This window comes from Eubalaena glacialis, chromosome 17, assembly GCF_028564815.1.
Source record: "Eubalaena glacialis isolate mEubGla1 chromosome 17, mEubGla1.1.hap2.+ XY, whole genome shotgun sequence".
Classification (NCBI taxonomy): Eukaryota; Metazoa; Chordata; class Mammalia; order Artiodactyla; family Balaenidae; genus Eubalaena; species Eubalaena glacialis.
The window spans coordinates 27,344,449-27,360,323 of record NC_083732.1 but is presented as its reverse complement, the minus strand read 5'-3'; the positions used below and the strand labels follow the sequence as shown (position 1 = coordinate 27,360,323).

Here is a 15,875-nt window from a genome sequence, read left to right as displayed (position 1 = left end):
AGCAGGTTTTATATATAAGGCACTGTGCAAAATGATAGTGATGTAGGACACAAAGGTGATTCACCCTAGCTCTTAAGAACCCCTATGCTAGTGGGAAAGACAGACTTCTAAATAAACACAGAAATAAAACAAAATCTTAAGTGCAACTCAATGAATGCTTTAATAAGGTTGTGAAAGAGTCTATGAGAATAAGAGAGAATGGCTAAATTAGGTCTAATGTGAAAATAAGACCATGTTTTAGGGTTATAGTGTCTACTTCACCTTAGAAACCTAGATCACCTTCATCATTATGCATGCAGACTCTGAGCAGGGCAAAAAGAAGGTGGAACTTAAGCAGAGTCATCTAACTAACTAGTACAATTCCAAATTGCACTAACTTAAATTTAAACTCAGTACAAATTGTACAAATTGTAAATTTAAGCCCAGTGTTAAATTTCTTCCTCTCTAGCAATTTTTGCTATATTTCTATCCTTTTAAAAGTTGTTTTAAATTCAGTTTTTGTTTTCACCAATGGAAATGCTCTCCCAATTTACCTATGGACAGACTTATTTTTTTTTCTTTCCACCAGAAGTTAGTATCACAAATTTTATAACAATTAGTAGGTTTTTGTTTTATAATGGAATTACATTAGTATTAAAAACATAATCAGCATTGTATCAACTTACCCTGAAAGTATAATGTCCTGAAATATAACCAGTAATTTATTTGTTTGTTCATTTAAAAAATAAATTACCCATGGAAAAAAGAACTAAATTACTTACAAAATACTGATTGACTGGAAGAATATAAATATATTTTCTATATGTATTTTTTTTTTTTCTGCTATGAGATTGGAGCAGAAGTGTGGATAAAGTGATATTTGCATTCAGGCTTAAAATATACCTCAAGGTTTATATTCAGATATAAGTATATCTGAAGTTTGTAATTTAGACAGTTTTTAAAATATAATGAAAATGTCTAGTCCAGACAAAATAACATAGACCCACTTTCCCCTGCTAATTCAAACTAAGCAGAAGTATAAACTCTGAATGTGGTGCAAATGGCAACAAAAAGAGAACTGTGAAAGATAGTAAGAGGAAGGCAAACTGATTTGGGGATCCAGGACCAGGGAAACAGCACAAGAGCAGGAGGTCTTACATTCTTCCACCTTACAGAAGAAGGGCTTGCAGATCCAGCCTTCCCTGGTCCCAAACTTAGCAGTAGAAGACAGCCCATATAAGATAATTCTTCCGCTTAACAGAGTAGGAATTCCCCTGGCAACCTCAAGAAACCTGACACTGATAAGTGGGATAGTTGAGACCCTGCCAAAAATAAGCAGCCAGAGGAACACTCAGCAAAGAAAGAGAAGCTGTAATAAGGTACTAAGTGGAAATTATACTACTGAAAACTAAAATAAATAAGATCTCACTGGGTGGGCTTGCTAGTAGAGAGGAGATGTCAGAAACATGACATTAGACAATGCAATTCACCCAACTGTAATAACAAAGAGTAAATAGACTGAAAAAAAAATGAAGAGTCTCAGGGATGTAAAAAGAACAAAAGTCCTAACAGTTCTATGATGAGAATCCCATAAAAAAGAAGTAAAAGAGTGAGGCTGAATTTTCTTCATTATTGAAGAAATAATGGCTGTAAACTTAACAAATTCGCTGACAGTCACAAACCCAAAGATCTAAGAAACTGAGCAAATCTCACACAAGATAAACCCAAATAAATCTATGCCAAGATATATCTTGCACTTTAAAAAATTAAAGACAAACAAAAAAACTTGAAAGCAGCCAAAGAGAAATAATGCTATCCTTATAGGAGAATACAATTTGTGATGACAGTTGTTTTCTCATCAGAAATCATGGAGGTCAGAAAGAAGTGGCACACTATCTTTCAAGTGTTGAAAAAAAAAAAAAACTGTCAATCACAAAATCTATATCCATTAATGAAGAGTCTTTCTCATATGAAGAAAAACTAAAATAATTTGTCACTAGCAGACCTATCTATCTTTAAAGATTGGCTGAAGGAAGTTCTTCAAACAAAAAGTAATGATTTAAGAAAAATCTTAGAACATCATAAAGGGAGAAGTTGTGAAAAGAACTATGTCAGGAATGACTGAGATGTGACCTAAGGACCTCCAATGTTGCTGCTTGTGCTGAACTTTTGCTAAACATTCTAAATTAAAACTGCTGAAAGGTTGCTGAGTTGCCAAAAGGAAAAATAATGCTGAGAACTGGAATTTTTCTGGACTAAAGAAAACATAGTAACGATGAGATGCATTCCATAACTCAATTGTATATATAGAACAATTTTACCCTCCAATCCAAATTCTCGGTAAGCAACTTGCATAAAGCTGCATTAACTTTCCACTTTTCCCATAAAACCCTCTACCCATCTTCCTCTGGTAGGATACTGTTCTGGGTTTCTCCATAATCTATAACCCTCAAATTGAAATTCTAAGAATCCAGATAAACTGTCTTTTTGCCTATTTATAGTCTGTAGTTCTTTCTGTTGATGAAAGAAATATCAAAAGAACCTAAAATAGACTGTTCTTTTCCACATGTTTCATAAATTATATTGGATGATTGAAAAAAATTAGACCATCGATACTCAAAATAATGATATTTAAAAAGGAAGATGTTAAAGGGCATAGATGGAAGTGAGAGTTCCATGCATCTTCAAAGTGGTAAAAAGTTAATATAAATCAGTGACTATATGTCATATATGTATACTGTGATAATCAGAGCATTCACTATATAATCTATACAATGAGAGACATCAGAAACACTATAAACATAGATAGAATTCTAGAAAAGATCAAATAACTATAGAAAGACAAGAAAAGAAAAATAGAGAATGAGGCCACATAAAACAAATAAAAATTAAACAATAAAATGGCAGACTTAAGTGCTCACATATCCATAATTAATTTAAATGTAAGTTCTGTGGCAGTAACAAAATCAAACTAGAAATAAATGACAGAATACAATAGGAGAATCTCAAGACAGTTAGAAATTAAACAGTACACTACTAGTCAATTTGTAAAGAAAAGTTTCAAAGGAAATTTAAAACCACATAAATTGAACAAAAAAGAAAATAAAAAGTAATGTGTAATGCAGCTAAAGTAGTTCTAAAGAGGGAAATCTATAGCAATAAATGCTTACATTAGAAACAAATATTTTAAATCAATAATCTAAGTTTCAACCTTAAAAAAATAGAAAAGGAAGAGCAAAATAAATCCAAGGCAAGCAGAAAAAGGAAATAATAAAGATTAAAAAGAAAATTAAAAATAAGAAAATAGAAAAATTGGTAAAAACAAAAAGCTAGTTCTTTTAGAAAAAAATCAATAAAATTGACAAGACCCTGTCAAGACAGACAATAATAAACAGAAGATGTGATATTAAGAGTGATGTAGATCACCAGTATTGAGTGAAATAGAAGATATAACTACAAATCCTGCAGCCATTAAACAGATAGTGAAGGAATACTGGGAACAATTTTATACTCATAAATTTGACAGCTTAGGAAAAAATGATTATTTCCTCAAAATCCACAAACTACCAAATTCAATAAAGATGATATAGGCAATATAAGTAGCCCTATAACCATTAAAAATTTTAATCTTTAATTTAAATACTCCTAAAAATAAATCCCAGATTCAGTTGGTTTTACTGGCCAAAACTACCAAACATTTAAAACAGAAATTATCAATACAATAATTGTATGTGATCTCTTCAAGAAAATAGAAGAGGATGGAAAACTTCCCAGTTCATTTTCTGAGGTCAGTATTACTGTTATACTAAAACCAGACAAAAGCAGTACAAAAAAAAAAAAAAAAACAACACAGACCAATATCTCTTATGAATTTATATGCAAAATCCTCAACAAAATACTAGCAAGCAGAATCCAGCAATGTATAAAAGAGAATAATACAGATGATCAGAAATGCAATGCTTATTCAACGTTCAAAAATCAAACATAATCTATTGTATCAATAAGACAAAGAAGAAAGATCATATGATTTTATTAATTGATATAGAAAAACATTTGACAAATTCCAACACCCTTCATTAAAAAAAAAAAAAAACCAAAAACTTGGCAATTACCAATAGAAGGGAATTACCTAAATTCAATAAAAAACATTTAAAAAATCCTGCTGCTAATAACATGTTTAATGGTAAAGTTTTGCATGCTTTCCTCCTAAGATCAGGAATAAACTAAGAATGTCCACTCTCATCACTTTTATTCAAACTTTTATCCACTTTGGTAGGACAAAAATAAAATAAAAGGCATACAGATTGAAAAGGAAGAAATTAAACTCTGCATTTGAAAATGACATGATTGAGTATGCAGAAAATCCACAAAAAAATTGCAAAAATTATCCTAGAACTTTTAATAAGTGAGTTTAGCAGGGTTTTGGGATATAAAATCAACACACAAATATCAATTGAATTTTTACCTACTAAGAATGAACTAAGAATTTTTAAAACAAAATGTTATTTGCTATCACTCCAATAAAATAAAATACTTAGGTATTCACTTAGCAAAATATTTAAGAATCTCTCTGCATGCTGAAAATTACAAAATGGAGATGAAAGAAATACAAGAAACCTAAATAAATGGAGGGACACATTGTGGCCATGGATTGGAAGTTTCAACATAGTAAACATGTCAATTGATCTATGTGTCTAATGCAATTTCTACCAATACCCTCATAAGATTTTTTCATCGACATGTGTAAGCTTATTTCAAAATTTACATAGAAAAGCACAGGCCATAATATAGTTAAATCAGTTTTGACAAAGAGGAATAAGGTGGAGGGACTCACTCTACCTGATATTAAGCCTTTCTATATAACTACAGTGTCATTTGTAATGACAAAATTGTAGACATCGTAAACAAATTTGTGGTTGCTAGGAATTAAGGATGTGGTACATGGTTGGGAGGTGGAAGTAGTTACAAAAGGGCAACAGGAAGGATCCTGTGATGTTACCACTGTTTAGAATATTGACTCTAACAGTGAATACATGAACCTAAACATGTGATTCAATTCTATGGAATTTAATTAACATGCACATGATTGCAAGTGAAACTGGGGAAATCTGAATAACATTGTTGGTTTGTATTTATGTCTGTATACTGATTGTGATATTATATTACAGATATGTAAAATATTACCTTTGGAGAAATTGGGCAATTTGTGCAAGAGATCTCTCTGTATTATTTTTTACAACTGTGTGTGAATCTATAGTTATCTTGATTAAAAATTCAATTAAAAATGTAATAAAACCTCACTGTAGGACCTGGAACAAGAAGGAATTCAAAAGAGCTTCTTGTATTACCTGCTTAGCTTCATCTTGTTCACTGTTTTAGAGTGAATATTCACTGAATTAAAACCTCTTGAGGGTAAGTCCATACCTAATTCCTCTCTGTACCACTAAATCTGGCATAGAGTTTGTCACACAGCAAGTGCTCAAGAAATGTTTAATAAATAAGTGAATGAAGCAGAAAAACAAACCTGTGAACATTCATTCACTTTACCCTTATTTTATTGTATGCATTATTCAGAGCTTTCCTAGGGATCAGGAAAAAATATTGAAATTTAACTTAACTTCTTGGAACTCATGTGCCAATAAGTAAACCTTAAAATTCCTTTTTGTTTAACTCAAAGAAGATGAAATTGTGAATAAAGGAATTGACTCCAAATCCACACTCATTTCTCTAGTGTTTATTTCATCAGTAAATATTTACCAAGGGTAATCTGCAAATTTGTTACCTGATAATTAACTACGTCTTAATTCAGGCACTTGTTAATTTATTATCCCATTTGAACTCATTTAAGGGAGAGGAATCAAAAAATAATTATAATTTGGTATTTGATAACTAATGGATCCTTGTCTTGGTGATTCACACCTTAATTTGAGACTCTGAAAAAGAATATTTTGATGAATATGCACAATTTTCTGTGTGAAACAGGAAAAAGATGGGGAGGGGCATATTTTGCTCCTTTTGTCCACTCTCCTATTAAAAAGGAGAAATAGAATGATTGAATTGTTCCATTCAGATAAAGGTAACGTAAGAAAAAAAAAGGCAAATCATAATCAGTATCTCAGAATTCCTGGCTGATAAGAAGTGTAAGGTACCCTATATCGGTTGATAGAGAAGATAGTATTAGTTGGCCCTACTTAGTTTTGCTCCTCTGAAGCTGGCCTTCGTGGACCAGGAGATATTTTATTTGCTATAATAATGACCCTTTCTTAATCTTCATTAAGAGACAAAATCTAAATCTTCTGGCCAAGTGAAATGAGGAACTTGTCTTACTTCACCCAGCAGATCACTCTCTTGGCGAGAAATAGGTAAACTGGATTTGTTGAGGAGGAAGCATAATGTGCATACAGTTGCTCATAAAGTGTTTGTAACCAATTTACTTAGAATACTTTCAAGCCACAAATAAAAGTAAGCCTAAAAGGACATTTAAGGTGTGGAAATATATGTATTTTCCCAAAGAAAAAGAAATTAGTAATTAAGATATTTCAATCCCACCAGTCTAACTCCATTCTTATGCTGTATATATGACAACCATATACTTAAAATAAACTTTTAATCAATTACATTAAAATCAGCTGTTATACTTATTTTAATACACTGATTCTGAGTCACCTTAAGACTCACTGAACTTGAATTTGTGCTTTGGCTTTGTGTTGTTTTGCTCTCATGGCGTGTGTTGATAGTACGCCTGGTTTCAGGAACTTGCAAGAAACAAGCCCAGCCAGAAAGAATCTTGAGAACTAACCTCAGAACCATTGCTATTTTATTTTTTGCTATGATGTTTCCTTAGCAAGATACCTCTCTTCTAGAAAGGCAAGTTACATGCTCATACCTACCACTTGTATTACCCATGATTACATCTTCCGCATGTTCACTAACCTCTAAAGTTGCCCTAATAATTTTTAGGTAGAAGAGAAGAAAGGAAGGTAGAGACATCTTTGCTCTTTCCAGGTATTGGAGCCCTCTCATTTCACTCCCCTCTTCTTCAACAAAAAACAGACAAAGATATCTCTCTGCTGCTAACAGGTTCTGCGGTGAAGTTTCTATTTCAGCGGCTTTTTTTACACACTAATATAGACACTTTCTAGTATGATGTCCAAATATATACTTCAAAACACCCTTGAGGTTCTGAAGTACTTAAATCTTGTTTTTGGGCTATGTGCATAAGGCAACAGTGTATCCAGTGTATTTTGAGGATGTTTATAAAGAGGCCTGTGTTAGAGAGATGTCCACAGCTCCCTGCACCACTTGGATGAATCATGAGGGTGAGGTTCCATTCAATTATCCAGCAAAGAGTATTGAGTGCCTACAGTGTGCCTGGGAATATATTAAGGACTTACAATGAAAGGATACATAAAACACTGCTGTTGTCCTCAAGGATCTGGCAGGTTTTATTGAGGAGACAAACAAGAAGACAAGGAAAATACAGTGTAGAAATATGGGGAAACAAATAGCACTATGGGCATAAAAAGAAAGAGAGATGGAAAAGTCAGCCTCCAGGAGCAATAGCCAGAGGTTGGAATATAATTTGGGGCATGATAATAGATAAGGAAGAGGGCACTGGGGTCTGGACACATAACAATAATGTGAATGCTGTGCTAAATAGTATATACTTTATCTTGAGGTTAACATGAGCAATTTGAGGAGCTTTGTGATCTTATTTGCATATTTGCTAAAGAGTAGAAGCTGAAGAGACCAGTTAGGAGGATGTAGCAGTGAGGATAAGAAACGTCAGTCATTTCAAGAGCAATTAGTGAGGTACAATAACAAGGACCTAGTAATTAATAAGATTTGGTATATATGAGCAGAAAGAGCTAAGAAAAGAAATCTTAATTTTCTCTTGGGAATTTGAATGGATGGTTGTGCCTTTTACTCAGATATATAACCCTAGAAAAGACAGGTCACACAGGTAACACTGGAAAGAGAGCAGTCCTACAGAATGCCAGAGTACCCTGACCCAAATTCCAGAGGGTCTCTGTATAATCAGGAACATGCTTCACTAAACTGCCCAATAAGAAAATGCAAGCTGGGAAGAATGCTTACTTTATAAAAACTCTAAGTAAAGAAGTTTAGAAAAATGGCCAAAAACAACCCATAACATAAAATTACTGATTTTGCTTCCTTTTATCTACTGAAGTCACCAAATGACTTTCGGATAACTAACATGAAACATAGTCTAAGATTCCTTCATGGGAATGACTGCTATTGTTCACTAATACCCTTTTGTTTTGTTTTTTTTTCTTTTTCGTCCAATGCACAGAGATCAGTTGCATTGCCCATTCTTCCTAAATAAGATCAAGGTCATAGGACTGAGTACTGGTCAATGAAATGTTAGCAAAAATGAATCCAGGCCTGGGCCCCTGAAAACCTGCTGTACACTATTCCCTTTCTCTCTTCACATCCCATAATGATATTGAGCATCATGTACTAAAGATAGAGGTCCCACCGTATAGAAGGACCTGGAATATCTAAAAGACTACAGGAACAGAGCCCCCGTGCCAATCACAGTGGTTTGTTTCATGAGCAAATGACTAAGTTAAGCCATTGAGATTTGGGGGTTGTTTTAAACATTTTTAACATACCCCAACAGATAGTTTTGATACCAGGAATAGTGTCCTACTGAACAAAAATGTTGACTACGTGACATCCACTTTGTGATCAGAGACTGGACAGAGGAGAAACTGATTTTCAAAGCTGGAAAATTGATAACCCATGTTACATTGGGGCAAAACTTTTCATGACACCATCACCTGCAACAGCCTGGAAGAAAGTCCATGCCAAGAGCTCTAGGGGAAGTGGTTGAAAGAATTAAAACCTTAGTTTGTGTTGACAATTATTAGCTATACTTGGCAAGAAGGAGGTAAGTTCAGAGACTGTTAGACACAGTGCAATAAGAAAGAGAAAGGAAACCAAAGTAGAAAGTAGTCTGGGGATTTGTGGCCTTGAAGTCTTAGAAAAGTGTATGCGTTTAAGCAAAAGAAAAGGGAAATACATTTGAGAAAACAGCAAAAGCATATTAAAATCCAGATTTTTAGTTTTCCACTCAAACTATAAAGCCCCAAGGTAGCAGCTATTAAGTTAATAGAGATAAATCTTGGGCAAGGATGCAAAGAAGTGATGCAGATTTAAGTATTATGGCTATGGAAGTATTTATGTATGGTTATTGGTGCCGAGAACTGATTGAGAGTAGATCAGAAGCCCATTAAGTTCTGCGGCAGGAGGAATTATATTCTCAAAGGAACTATGAGTCCTGTTGCTAAAATTCTAACTATTTTAAAAAAATTGACATCATCCAAGAACAATTTCAAATGTGGTCAAAGAAGACTCACTGCTTTTCCTAAATATCAGTGCTAGCGTTCATGAAAAAAATGGAAAAATGTTCCTTTCAAAGATTAGAAACAGAACTAATCAGAAAATATCCCCCACTGCCAGTTCAGGGACCCAGTGCTCACCCCTCAAGATCCTGGCAATTCTACCGAACTGCTGAAAATCTTCCCCATGACTTCTCTCTAATTGTAAGTTTTTATCAGTTGTCCTATCCCTATTTACCATAGTATATTAGTGAGAATTGATGGGAGGGGGCGTTTTAGATCATAGGTTGATCACACCAAGAAGAATTGCATTCTGACTTAGTAGTAAAAAGTACTGCACATTTTCCTAGAGATCTTGGACCACGGCTGAATGCAGCTATTAAATGGTGGTATTTCAGGTTTTCTCCCTTGTGGAGGGGTGAATGCACTCTACAGATGGAATAAAGAATGAGGTGTATATGTGGTTGCCCCAGAGTAGACTGCCAGAGACTGCTGGCGCTTGATCAAACCCATTTCCTCCACTGATACATGGACTGCTATTTGCCTGCTGTTTTCTCTTCCACTTTATGGTTAATCTTAGAGGATGGTGGTGCCAGAAGATGGATAGTATCTTGTCCTTGACTGCAAGGAGCTGAAATTCTTTTTAATCTACCTTGTAACATTAGTGAAGCTACTGTGAAGTTGCAATTGTATGTTATAGATATTAACCTATCCTGATGAATGCATTCCTTTTTAGCAGCTTCCAGAGCTCAACAACTAGACTGTGGTTTAATTATAAACTTTTATACAAGTGTTATTGTCTTTTCATTTTCTGTTGCAGATTTCACTGATATGTTTGGTTAATCAATATTCAGAGATTTTCCCAAAAGAAAAGACATTGAAGAATGAGGTTAGTAATTTTCACATAATTATACATTAAATACCTAATTTGCCATTAATTACAAGAATAAAAATTGGCCAAATTAATATATGCCTTTAATTACATTAGGTAATTAAATTTCACAGTTTAAAATGATAATTGGTACATTATTCATGCAATTCCCTTTTTGAAACTTGATCTTTTTAGCTCAGAGGAAGAAGTATGATATAGTTAAAAATGAAAACTTAACAGTGGCCTTCATCCTTGTCTTTGTCACTGAAAAATTTTGCAACTTTTGACAAGTAATTCCTCTTTAAGTATCTGGTTTTCACATATTAAAAAAATGAAGTTAGAAATACCTATCTTTCATTTTTTTGTACAGGTCAGATAATTTAAGCAATAAAAATCTCTTAGCCTGATAAACACTCCAGGGAAATATCTATATTCTTTCTATTATTCATTTTCCCAGTAATAGTTAATTATGAACCAAATTAATTTTTATAACAACCATGCCCCCAAAATCAGAGGAAGTGATGTTGACAAGCATAAAGTCACAGATAACAATCTGTCTGTTTAAAATATGAGCTTTTGAGATCAGAAGAAAATGATTCACTCAGAATAAATTCTACCTATGGCATCAATGCTACATTTTGAATTAGCCCTAATACCCATAGACTTCACTAATTTGTATTCATTAAAATTTTTATTTATTCTGCAATATTATTGAACACTTCTCTGTACTAGGGATTTTAGTCAGGTTTTAAATATACATATAGGAGTCATCTGCCTAGAAGTGATGATCATTAAAAAAGAGAAAGGATGAGATCACTGAAGCAAAAAATGTGTAAAGAAGAAAACAAAATAAAAATAGGACATTTAGAGTCTAGTAATGAAAACAAGATTAAAGTTGGCAAAAAAAAAGTGGGAGAAGTACAAAATAATACATTCTTACCAAAGCCAGAGCTTTAAGAGATTGGAATAAACAATAGTATTAAATATGGCAGAGATTTTATGGAGCATAAAAACTAAGAAAGATATTGAGAAGACCAATTGTACGAATGTTTCACAAATAAAATGACCTTTTTGAATAACAAAAAATACATTTTAAAGTATGATACATCTTATCCTTTTCAAAACTTCTACTTTATCCTGAGATTTTCCCTAGCTCTTCCAGCTTACATTAAAAGTTCCATCTCAGTTAGAGCTTGTATTACTCCTAAAATAAGCCTACACTCCTGTTTCAGGATATTACAAACTTGGAATTTTTTTTTTTTTTTGACTCTCCTCTCTGTTTTCTTACCACTTGTACATCTCTTGATTATTGGCCTATTAATTATTACTTTATAATTGCTAGAGTCATCTTACATTTGGACATGATGAAATCTGAACATATTTCAATTGTTTCTGAAATCAGGGTTATTTCATCTTTGGTATGGACTTTATAAGAACTTTTATAATCTGTCCTTCCTTTTCAAAATACAGATGCACATACTATCTCAGAATCATTTTATTTTTTCCCTTTCAAAAATAAGATAAACAAGGAAGGCAAAAAACATTTCTCCTCTTATGATTAAGAAATGCCACCAATTATTAATTAAGATTATATTTATGTGAACATTGAAACTTTTGCATTGATTTTTTGATAAAATGTATATAAAAAGTAAAAACCAAATCTAAACTAAACTTATGAAAAGGAACATTCTATAGCCTATATCTTCTTTTCCAATTCCTACTCCCAAGAAGCAACTACTTTGAATGCCATTTAGTTGATTGTTATGTTATTTACCTAATATTTTTAAATAACATGCTATTGCTAGGTATTTTTTTTTTCTTTTAGTTTTAATTGTCATCTTAGTACTTCACATTATAGAAGATGAAGATTTAGCTTTCTCATATTATTGCTCTTAGACCCAGGAAAGTGAGGCTCTTGCCTTGGCCCTGTCCCTCAATGAGCTTTGGTGTCTAAGTTCTTTTCCTCTGCCTAGGACTTACCTGATCTGGCAATGCCTCCCAGGTGGAGAACTTCAAGCTAGGACCAGGTCTCAAGTGGACACAGGTCCCAATTTTTCATCTTCAGGATTCTTTCTCATCTAAATCTGTGCCTAGGGTCAATCAGATGTCCTAAAGTTTCAGGATTCATGTCTACAAGGATTGGCACAGGGTAGCCTGGAGTGTAGGTCATTCTTGCCAGATGATGTGCTATTTCTTTCTGAAAATCATGGGACTTTGGGCTGCGACACTACTATGATACACTGATTTTTGATGACACTCACATAAAACACAGGATGCCCTCAGGATTCTGGACTACCAGTGCTAGAACCCTAGGCTGGAGGATTGAAGGCAGCTTTGCTCTTGAGCTGTGTGTGAGGACCCATTTATCAGCTCTGGCCTATCTATGCTTAGACCCCAGTGCAACCACTGGTTTAGACCTCCTGAAAGAGTGCATGCATTCTTTACCCTGTGGACCCCAGCAGTGAAACACAGGGTGGTCACCTCACACTCTCTTCATACTCTGCACCACAGGTCAGACATTCAGTTAAGAGTGGCCATTCTATATCTTCTGACAGTCTTTAAGAATGTCACTTGGCAATGTCAGCAGACTCTTCTGATCAATTTCTTCTCTTGTCTCCAAGCTATTGTGCTCTCATGAGTTGATTGTAAAATTTACTAAAAATTAAAAGCACAATTATTGTACCAAGAGGCCCACTCCTCCCTAAGTCCATTGTTCCTTTGCCAGTCCTCCGTACTGGTTGGTGGTAAGGTGGAAAGCAATGGTGTCATCAATATTTAAAGAGATTTCATTCTAGGAATGCAGTGATAGCCGAAAGAGTTCAAAAGAAGACTGTCAAGATCTGAGAAGGGTCAACATTTTATTCTAATACTTTCAAGCTAATAAGTTAGTCTTTTACTATTTCAAGGATTGTAGAAAATAAAATAAGATGCCTGGGTCAGAGATAAAAGTCTTTGTATATGGTCCAAAAAATGACAAACCAGATAATGGGTCAATAAAGTCAGCCAAGTAGCCTTACACACAGCAATTTCCTTAGCACTGTTGATGAACTTTTCTAAGAGCATTTCTCTTTCATTTTCTACCTCCTCACTCCAGTCATATCATTCTTAGTTTTCTGTGTTACAGTCAAAATCATTAGTTTGTTGGTGGCTACTTCTGGAAATAGTGGTTCAAAATCTCTTCACAGCAATTCCAGACATGTTTGGATTGCACACTCTACTCTGGCACTTTCAAAGTAAGTTTCTGCACTGTTAATTTATTGCTCAAAGGTGCACCATTACCCTGAAATTCATTCACATATTGTGCCATAACAAACTCATGTCTTTCACTGGATAAAGGTTCTGCTAGAACATCAGGTAAAGTTTTATGAACCTGGCTTTTCTTCTGTGGTGCAGTCCCATTGAGGTGACAATCAAAACCTATGTTCTCAGGAACCTGGAATCTCTGATCCTGAGGTCCAAATGGTCCCATAGTTTCATCAGGCAAAACTGTTTGATAGATATCTGTAGGTGCAGTGGCCACATGAGACTCATCAGAACCTGAAGATCCTGCAGCTGAAAAGGCTTTGGGATTGACAACCCTTTTAACTAAAGAGCAAAATCCTGGGAGATAGGAAACCAGTCTGGCTCTGTTAGAGAGCACTTCACTCTTTATGACAGTCTCTAGGTCCATCCACATCTCTGCAAATGGCACAGTTTCATTCCTTTTTATGGCTGAGTAATATTCCATTGTATATATGTACCACATCTTCTTTATCCATTCCTCTGTTGATGGACATTTAGGTTGCTTCCATGTCCTGGTTATTGTAAATAGTGCTGCAATGAACACTGGGGTGCATGTATCTTTTGGAATTTTGGTTTCTCTGGGTATATGACCAGGAGTGGGATTGCTGGGTCATATGATAGTTCTATTTTTAGTTTTTTAAGGAACCTCCATACTGTTCTCCATAGTGGCTGTATCAATTTACTTTCCCACCAACAGTGTGTAAGAGGGTTCCTTCTTCTTCACTCCCTCTCCAGCATTTATTGTTTGTAGATTTTTGAAAATGTCCATTCTGGTTGGTGTGAGGTGTTACCTCCAAAAGACAGATGAATGCTATCGACATTTAGGATCCTCTATTGATGATCTTCACTGCTGTAAACTGATTCATCAGTCTCTGGGGTACCCATGTGGTTGTAGGAAGTATCTTTACTAATGCAACACCAGACAGCCATATTATGAAAAAATTAAATGAAAACTAGCAATAATGTCAACTTATTTGCTCTGCTATTTGTAACATTTGGGATGATCTATAAACATTTTCAAAGGCTTCAGTTTTTAAAATTTACTTCCTTGTAGGTATTTATTTCAACATTTATGAATTTACAATATTGGCAAGTGGTTTGTGATTTTTAAATTTCAAATGCTCATTCATATTATCATTAAATACATCTTGAGCACATCCACATTATAGAGAATGTGGTAACTAACATGTAATCAGGGTATGATCTCATATTGTTATTTTTCCCCTTAATTGGAAAAACCTCGGTTTTAATTATTTTTCTCTGAAAATAAATCATACATTTGGTTATGAAAAAATAAAATCTTTGTTACTCATAGCAGAGCAGGCAGCATGAGTATACACATATTTATATCAGTTCCCTGACTGATCTCCAATTTCTACCAGTTGTGCAAAGAAGAGCAGATGACACCTGCACGCACAAGGATACAGACCTTTTATAATGGGCAAAAACATCCATGCCCTTTGTCTGAAGAAAGACAATATTTCTATCTTACAAGGTAGCAGAATAGTGGATTCTATTTCTATCCTATAAATTTCAAACCGTAAATTTAATATAAACAGAAAACAGAATATCATTTAGGTTTTCCTTCTGGATGAACCTTGCATTTGTGATCAACGTTAAACAAGCTCAGTGATAATCTTTGGGAGAGTTATTGAAAGGCAGTGTTCCCTGGCAGAACCATAAATGACATAGTATCATGAGTAACAATGTAACCAGTATTAAATAATTAGTATTAAGGAAATATACATGCAGGAAAGTTTACATTGTTTTAGTACAAATAGGTCACAAGGAGCCATAGTATTGCAAGTAATAATGGTGTTGCACCTTTTCTTGTGTTACAACCTACAAAATTAGCCAGGAGGGATGCAACTGAATTTAGACAAGAGTGGGGCATTTGACAGTAAAGAAAACAAAGAGATGATTCCTGGACTTCCACAGAAAGAGATGGTACCTGGAAACTGTGAAGATTTCTCACATGCACCGACTGTACAATAAACAGTACGTAAGCACCTGTCCTCTGCTCATTATATAAATCTTCACAAACTATATCACACATGGGTCCATGACTTATATAATGAATTGTGGTTCTGTTCAGTCAAAATTAATTTAGGTACATCCATATACTTATCATATTTATTGTACTTTGTTCCCACATCTCGAACCTGCCATTAAAATGCTTTTTCTTTGTCTGAAGACTTATTTTGGGGGAGGGAGGAGGTTCTCACTGATTTTTGAATCTGTGGCTTCATGTTGTTCATTGTTTTTTTAACTTTCTCAGATAATACTTCTTCAAACTTGACTTTTGCCCCATTCTCTCCTCTTCTTGCACATCATTATGTGTATATAAGGCCTTCTCCTGAATATTTTCTGTTACTTTG

The 15,875-nt window shown here is 34.2% G+C and overlaps 1 pseudogene; it reads right to left on the bottom strand.

Annotated features, from left to right (window-relative positions):
* Positions 1-13,111: 13,111 nt before the first annotated feature.
* On the bottom strand, positions 13,112-15,652 carry LOC133077020 (methylmalonic aciduria and homocystinuria type D homolog, mitochondrial-like; annotated as a pseudogene).
* Positions 15,653-15,875: the final 223 nt, after the last annotated feature.